Consider the following 8,491-nt stretch of genomic DNA (forward strand, 5'->3'; position numbering starts at 1 on the left):
TCTTCTTGATGTTGTAAGGGATAAATATAAATCCATACTATAAGCTACACTTTCAAGTAAGTTAACATTGTTTTAATTTGCGATATTCTGGTTCTTAATTTTTCTAGTAACCTTGGAAAATCTTTCATTTGTCTCATATCTGATGCTGACTTTACCAATTTAGTTGCTAATTACAGCCATTGGCAGTGTCCAGTACCTAACAGTAAGAAACCTCTCCATTCTCTCTCTCTGCACACACACACACACACACACACACACACACACACAGAGGCATGAAATTAGCACAATACCTCACAAATATGTAGAAACTATATCTAATATATATATGTATAAATCAAAGGTAAATAAAATATGTAAGTGAATAAAATAAATAGTAATTACATTGATTTAAAAATATCATCTCTGTAAAAATACTCTGTTTTAAAATATTGATTCTCTGGTTAATTTAAAAATATGTTGTCTACTCCATAGCTTAAGAAAGAATGTCTTATTTCCTATCTACTCAATTTCAACTGTATTATCAATATCATGACATTTAGGTAAATTTTTACATGATGTCAGTATTTTATTGTATAATTTTTGGTTATATTTCCCTTATTGACTTGTGAATAAATCCCCTGTCGAAGTAATAAGGCTTATTTTCTTAAAATACATAAGCCACAAAGTTGAAATATATGGTATACAGTGTGTAAATTCCTGTTTTCTAAATATCTTTTTAATAGGTTCTCTTATTACAACTATCTTTGGTATTTTTGCAAGCTCCTCATTTTTAATATAAAAGTGAAAGTGGTTATCTGTGAAATTTCAAACTATTTATTGTATCAAAATAAAAAATGTGTGCAAGGATGATGTAATTGTCATTAAACCAATAATTCTCTGCTCATTTCCATTATGAAACTCTCTGTATTAGATTATTTGCAAAGTGTTTCACGTTATATATTTTCAGTAAATAGGACAGATGCGTTAAAAAAATGATGGATAAACCTTAAAATCATGGACTCTCTTAACCCGACTATGTACTTACTGTGAAGTTGTCCTGTATAATTGCCTTGCTCCTGTAGCCTGAGCATGGTGTGCTTGGCATCTGGAGGAAGTGAAGTATACAGGTAAGGATTATATTGCAATGGGAGAGAATAAATAAGATGTAGTTCTTAATTGTAAGCTGTTTTCTTTGGGCAATAGCCAAGGACTATAAAAGCATATCCATTGAGGGGATCAGGGAGACAGATTGCTGCTTAGAGGGACACAGGAAAGGGTAGTATTGGAGTAGGGTTTTGCAATACCAAAGCATCCCTGTGGTAATGAGGAACTGGAAAGGCATCTCACAGAAGGTATTGGGGAAGAACATACATTTTTATAATGCCAACGCTGCATGGATCAGTGAAGTAGGTACATATATAAAAATATAGTCAAAAATTCTGTACAATCACAACTTGGATTATTTGCTGAAGAAACTGATTAAATATTCCATATGTGTAGGGAGGCATTTATTTTGGAGCTAGGCAGACAGGAGTTTTAAGCCTGGCTCAGTTGATTTAATGACTTTGTGATGTAAAGAAAGTCTGTTAACCTCCCGTCATCTCAGTTTCTTCATCTCTTATGTGTGATTTTTGAGAGAATTAGAACTACTTAATATAAAGAGCCTGTTACATTGTAGGTATTCAGTAAGTGTTAATAATTTGTGGTAAGTACAGTACTAGGACATGACCAGTTCAACACAGATAAAAAGTGACATATTGAAGAGATTCACCATAAAGTCCAGCATCACAATGTCACACAGTGTATTTTACTGGGATTATGGCCACATCCTCGGGTCTCACATTTTCCTAGATAAAACTGAAGCAAAATAAACTCTGTGGTCATTGCAGTTGCACATTTATTTAAACATAAATTACCCTGTGGTTATTGCAGTTCCACATTTATTTAAACATAAATTAGAAGTATTATCAATAGTTTCCATTTCCAGTATTATTTAATTATGCCAAAATAAGACATTCTTAATAAAGTTTTCAGCCTTCTGCATCCAGGTGGTATTGATAGCTGGCAATCAGCTTTTTCTGAAAGCCACTAAAAAAGCTAGATAAAATAGAAAAATCATAGTTTGATACAGTGGACACCTGGAGGGGCTAAAACTCCAGAGAAGGAAGAACCCTGGAGAGGTAAACTGAAATCTGCAGCTGCATCTACCCTGGATAATGGGATTCATCTTCATTATTTCTTATACAAGGAATACACATTTATTGAGAAAAAAATACTTAAGCAAAACAAAAAGAATATGACAAAAATCCACTACCCATATATTTTCATTGCTATTATGTGTTGTGAAACTTTCTAGACATTTTTATATAGGTATGTATATATGTAATGCAATTAAATAACTAAATACGCATTACAAAATGGACAAATGCTCTAAAACTTGTTAATAACTGAGGTTTTTCACTGAACAATATACTATTTTTCTAGACTGATATAGTTATATCACTATATAATAATACATTGCATGGATATGTAATAGTGTGTCAAATACCTTGATATCAAACATATAAGTTTCCACTTTTTTTATTATTCTGAGCAATTTCTCATTGATAGCATCACTTTTTGGTACATGTCTGATTATTTCCTTAAGATGAATCTCAGAAGCGGAATTGATAGTTTCAGCTATATAATATCAAATTGGTTTCTAGATATCAAATCGGTTTTATAGTTCTTCTAGTAATTTTTTTTTTTTTAACTTTGCGTTTATTTATTTATTTATTTATTTATTTATTTATGGCTGTGTTGGGTCTTCGTTTCTGTGCGAGGGCTTTCTCTAGTTGCGGCAAGTGGGGACCACTCTTCATCGCAGTGCGCGGGCCTCTCACTATCGCGGCCTCTCCTGTTGCGGAGCACAGGCTCCAGACGCGCAGGCTCACTAATTGTGGCTCACGGGCCTAGTTGCTCCGCGGCATGTGGGATCTTCCCAGACCAGGGCTCGAACCCGTGTCCCCTGCATTGGCAGGCAGATTCTCAACCACTGTGCCACCAGGGAAGCCCTCTTCTAGTAATTTTATGAGTGTCTTTCTCCTCATACCCTTGTACAAAGAATGCATTTTCATTATTATATTATCAGTTCTTGATATTTTCTATTTGGCTATTATTATTATGCCTATTGATTTAATTTTTATTTTTAGAATAATAAATAAAAATTTCATTAACCATGTGTATCTATGCTCTAGTAAACTGCCTCAAAATGTTCTTTATTTTTGTATACTCCATTTAGTTTTCTTTCCATTATAGTTAAGAATAGACCATAACTTTTAAACTTCTCATTTGCTTTGTTAATATTTAAAAATCTATTCAACAAAGAAAATTAAAGATTTTATTTAATTCAAAGTCTACTCAACTTCTCCATCTTGCTCAGAACTTGCTTCATATTATATAGATAATCAGAATATTTTCTTCCTTTACATTTATCATTTTATTTTACTGTATAAATGTATAATCTATGTAGGATATTTTGTGATAATGAGTGAAGGAGGGATGTAATTTTATTTTTTGAATGGTTAATTCTTTATTGCAATATAATGTTCACATAGGAAATTTCCATAATTTTTTATTACTCCATCTTTTCTGTTTACTAACTTGTTACCTATGCATTCTATTACTATTCTTTATTGGCTATGCTAGAGATTTCAACCTGAGTTTACTTAGGTTATTTTTTCAGCTTTATTGAGGTATTATTGACAAATAAAATTGTAATATATTTAAAGTGTACAAAGTGATAATTTGGTACATGTATACATTGTGAAAAGATTTCTTTCATCGAGTTAACATATTCATTACCTCACATATTTACCCCTTTTTTGGGGGGTGGGTGGTGAGAACACTTCAGTACTACTCTCAATTTCAATCATACAATAGAGTGTTATCAACTATAGTCACCAGGTTATACATCAGATCCTCAGACCTTGTTCATCTTTTTAAAATTGAGATATAATAGACATGCAATATTATGTAAGTTTAAGGTGTACAGTGTGTTGATTTGATACATTTATATATTGCAATTTGATTACCCACATAGCATTAGCTGACACCTCTATCATATCACATAATTATCATTTTTTTGTAGTAAGAACAATTAAGATCTAGTTTCTTAGCAACTTTGAAGTTTATAATGCAGTGTTGTTGACTATAATCATTATGTTGTCCATTAGATCTCCAGAACTTATTTATCTACTAGTTACAAGCTGGTACCCTCAATTTTCCCAACCCAACCCCTAGTAACCACCATTCTACTCTCTATTTTCACTAGTTCTGCTTTTAAAAATTCTATATAAATGGAAGATTTTTTAAAAGATTAATTAATTAATTTTTGGCTGCGCTGGGTCTTTGTTGCTGTGCGCGGGCTTTCTCTAGTTGCGGCGAGCGGGGGCTACTCTTCATTGTGGTGTGCAGGCTTGTCATTGTGGTGGCTTCTCTTGTTGCAGAGCACAGGCTCTAGGCACACAGACTTCAGTAGTTGTGGCACACAGGCTCAGTACCTGTGGCTCGCGGGCTCTAGAGCGCAGGCTCAGTAGTTGCGGCACGCGGGCTTAGTTGCTCTGCGGCATGTGGGATCTTCCTGGACGAGGGCTCAAACCCGTGTGCCCTGCATTGGCAGTCGGATTCTTAACCACTGTGCCACCAGGGAAGTCCTTAAAAATTCTCTATAAAAATGATGTAGTATAGTATTTATCTTACGTAGTATAATGCCCTCAAGGTCCATCCATGTTGCTGCAAATGGCAGAATTTCCTTCTTTCTCATATCTGAATAATATTCCCTTGTATGTATGTGTATATAAATATTACATCATCTTTATCAATTCATGTGTCGACTGACACAAGTTGTTACCACAGCTTGGCTATTGTGAATAATGCTGCAATAAATATGGGAGTGCAGATATCTTTTCGATATCCTGTTTTTATTTCTTTTGGATATATGTCCAGGCATGGGATTACTGGATCGAATACCATAAAATTTCTAGAGGAAAACGTGGAGAAAAAGCTCCTTGATACTGGTCTTAGCAATGTTTTTTTGGCTATGACAACAAAAGTATATGCAACAAAACAAATATCAAACATCAAACTAAAATGCATCTGCACAGCAAAAGAAATAATCAACAAAATGAAAAGGTAATCTATGGAATGAGAGAAAATATTTGCAAACCATATATTGAATAAGGAGTTAATATCCAAAATACATAAAGAAGTCAGACAATTCAGTAATAAAAAACCCAAACAAACCAATTTAAAAAATGGGCAGAGGAACTAGATACTTTTCCAAAGAAGGCATCCAAATGGCCAACAGGTATATGAAAAGATGCTCAACATCATTAATAACCAGGGAAATGTAAATCTAAACCACAATGAAATGCCACCTTACACCAGTTAGAATGGCTATTATTAAAAAGACAAGAGATAACAAGTGTTAGCAAGGATGTGGAGAAAAGGGAACTCTTATTCACTGTTGGTGGGAATGTAAATTGATGCAGCCTCTATGGAAAACAATATGGAGATTTCTCCAAACATTAAAAATAGACATTTTTCAGCTTATAACTGAAAATTTGTACCTTTTAACCAACGTTTCCCAATAACCCTCATTCCCCCAGCTCCTGGCAACTACCATTCTAAAAGTTGGATTTTTTTTTGTTGTTGTTAGATTCCACATATAAGCAATACCATGAAGTATTTGTCTTTCAATATCTGGCATATTTTCACTTAGAATAATGCCCTTCAGTTTCTTCGGTATTTCTGTAATATTCCAGTGTGTATATATATGCTACATTTTCTTTATTCAGTTATCTGTCAATAGATATTTAGGTTGTTTCCATACTTTCTGTTGTGAATAATGCTGCTGTGAACATGGAAGTACAGATATCTCTTCGAGATGGTTTCATTTCCTTCGGATATATACCCAGAAGTGAAATTGCTAGAGCATATGGTAGTTCTGTTTTAAATTTCTTGAGGATCCTCCATGCTCTTTTCCATAGAGGAGGTACCAGTTACATTTCCACCATCAGTTCCCTTTTCTCTACATCCTCACCAGTGTTCATTATCTCTTGTCTTTTTGATATAGACATCCCAACATGTATCTCATTGTGGTTTTGATTTGTATTTGCATCTCCTTGATGATTAGTGATGTTGAGCACTTTTACTTGTCTCTGTTGGCCGTCTGTATATCTTCTTTGGAAAAATGTCTATCCAAGTCTTTTGCCCACTTTTAAATTGAGTCTTTTTTTTTTTTCTATTGAGTTGTATGAATTTTATATATTTTGGATATTGATCCTCTATTGAATATGTGGTTTGCAGATATTTTCTCCCCTTCCATAGGTTGCCTTTTCATTTTGTTGATGGCTTCCTTTGCTGTACAGAAGATTTTAGTTTGATGTAGTTCCACTTGCTTTTGTTGCCTTTGCTTTTGGTACCAAATCCAAAAATTCATTGCCAAACCAAAATCAAGGAGCATCTTCTCTATGTTTTCTTCTAGGAGTTTTATGGTTTCATGTGTTATGATCAAGTCTTTAATCTATTTTGAATTGATTTTTGTGTATGCTATAAAAATAGAGGTCCAGATTTATTCTTTTCCATATGGATATTCAACTTTCCCAACACCATTATTGGAGAGACTATTTTTTATTCATTGTATAATCTTGGAACCTTTGTCAAAAATTAATCAACCATATACACATGGGCTTATTTCTGGGCTCTCTATTCTGTTCCATTGATCTGTTTGTTTCTTTGTATGCCAATACCATAAGTTTTTTATTGGTATATCTTTGGAATATAGTTAAAATCAGGAAGTGTGTTTCTTCTAGCTTTGTTCTTTTTTTCTCAAAATTGCTTTGACTTTTTTTTTTATGGTTCTATATGAATTGTAGAATTGTTTTTTTCTATTTCTATGAAGAATGTCATTAGAATTTTGAAGTGAATTGCATTAAATTTGTAGATTATTTTCAGTAGTATGGACATTTTAACAATATTAATTCTTCCTCTCCATGAATGTGTCAATTTCTTTCATCAGTGTCTTATAGTTTTCAGTGTACAGACATTTCACCTACTTGATTAAACTTATTCCTAAGTATTTTATTCTTTTTGATGCAATTGTAAATGGGATATTTTTCTTAATTTCTCTTTCTGATAGTTGGCTGTTAGTGTATGGAAATGCTGCTGATTTTGCATATTGATTTTTTATCCTGAACTTTATTGGATTTGTTTATTGTAGCAGTTTTTTTGGTAGAGTCTTTAGGGTTTTCTATATATAATATCATGTCATTAAAAACAGAGACAATGTTATTTCTTCCTTTCTGATTTGGATGCCTTTTTTTTCGTTTTCCTGCCTAATTGCTCTGGCCTAGGACTTCCAGTATTCTGTTGAATAAAAGTGGCAAAAAGTGAGCACTTTTGTCTTGTTCCTGACATTAGAGCTTTTCCCCACTGAGTTTGATGTTTGATGTGGGTTTGTCATATATGGTCTGTTTTATATTGAGGTATATTTTATCTATATCTAACTTGTTGAGTACTTTGGTTAGTTTTTAGTCTCTGTGCATTTTTGTAATTCAGCAAACATCTTCAAACCTGCAGTGTTTCTGCCAAGCCTTCTGTTGATTTCTCAGTTTTCTTGTACCAATCCTCAGCCTGTGAAACCTTAATTCTCAACTTCCTGCTCACACCCAATGGTTGCTATAGGTTGATTTTTGGAGTTTGAAAATTCTTACTGATATTTCCTGCTAAGATTACCTAAGTTTTTACTAAAAATTTTGTATAGGCATGTCACAAACTAAATATTTATTTTTTCACACTATATTCCTAGGTTTAGAGAATACACAATTTTCAATAAAATTGTAAACAAAAGGATCCAGAAAGGAGCTATATAATGCATTCATTTTATTTTGTTTTCTAATTTGAAATTTTATATTGATTGCTAAATGCTATAATTTCTTCCATGGCTGGTGGTCATTATAATTTATATAAATTGTATATATTCTGTCTACTAAGAATTCTATACATATTCTCTCTACTAAGCCTCTTAGATTTTATCTCACATATTTTATTATACTTAAGATATATTTATTTCCATTTTTAATTAATAAAAGCTTATTTAATGCATTAAGCTTATTTTAAAAACATATATTAAACTCTTTTTTGTGTGTGTGTACATATTTTAGTACTACTTCTAAAATGTTCTATTTCACATTAAGCCATTTTGGGAATGTAACTCTTCTCTATTTGGTGAATTGATTAGCTCAAGACTTCTTAAAAATATGTAATGCCTTTGGGCTGCATAATATCTCTCATTAATACATACAAATACATCCAATATGGATATGAAGCTTGAAAGGATCAGTAAAGACTTAGCAGGGAAAGAGGTTCTGCCAGAAAAGCTTTGACTAGTATTTTTCAAAGAAGCATGTCTATCTTGTCTGATAGTGTTCCATTTTTAAAAGGAAGACATATTTTCCCCAAGGCAATATTG

Source organism: Eubalaena glacialis, chromosome 6 (assembly GCF_028564815.1).
Source record: "Eubalaena glacialis isolate mEubGla1 chromosome 6, mEubGla1.1.hap2.+ XY, whole genome shotgun sequence".
Taxonomy (NCBI): Eukaryota; Metazoa; Chordata; class Mammalia; order Artiodactyla; family Balaenidae; genus Eubalaena; species Eubalaena glacialis.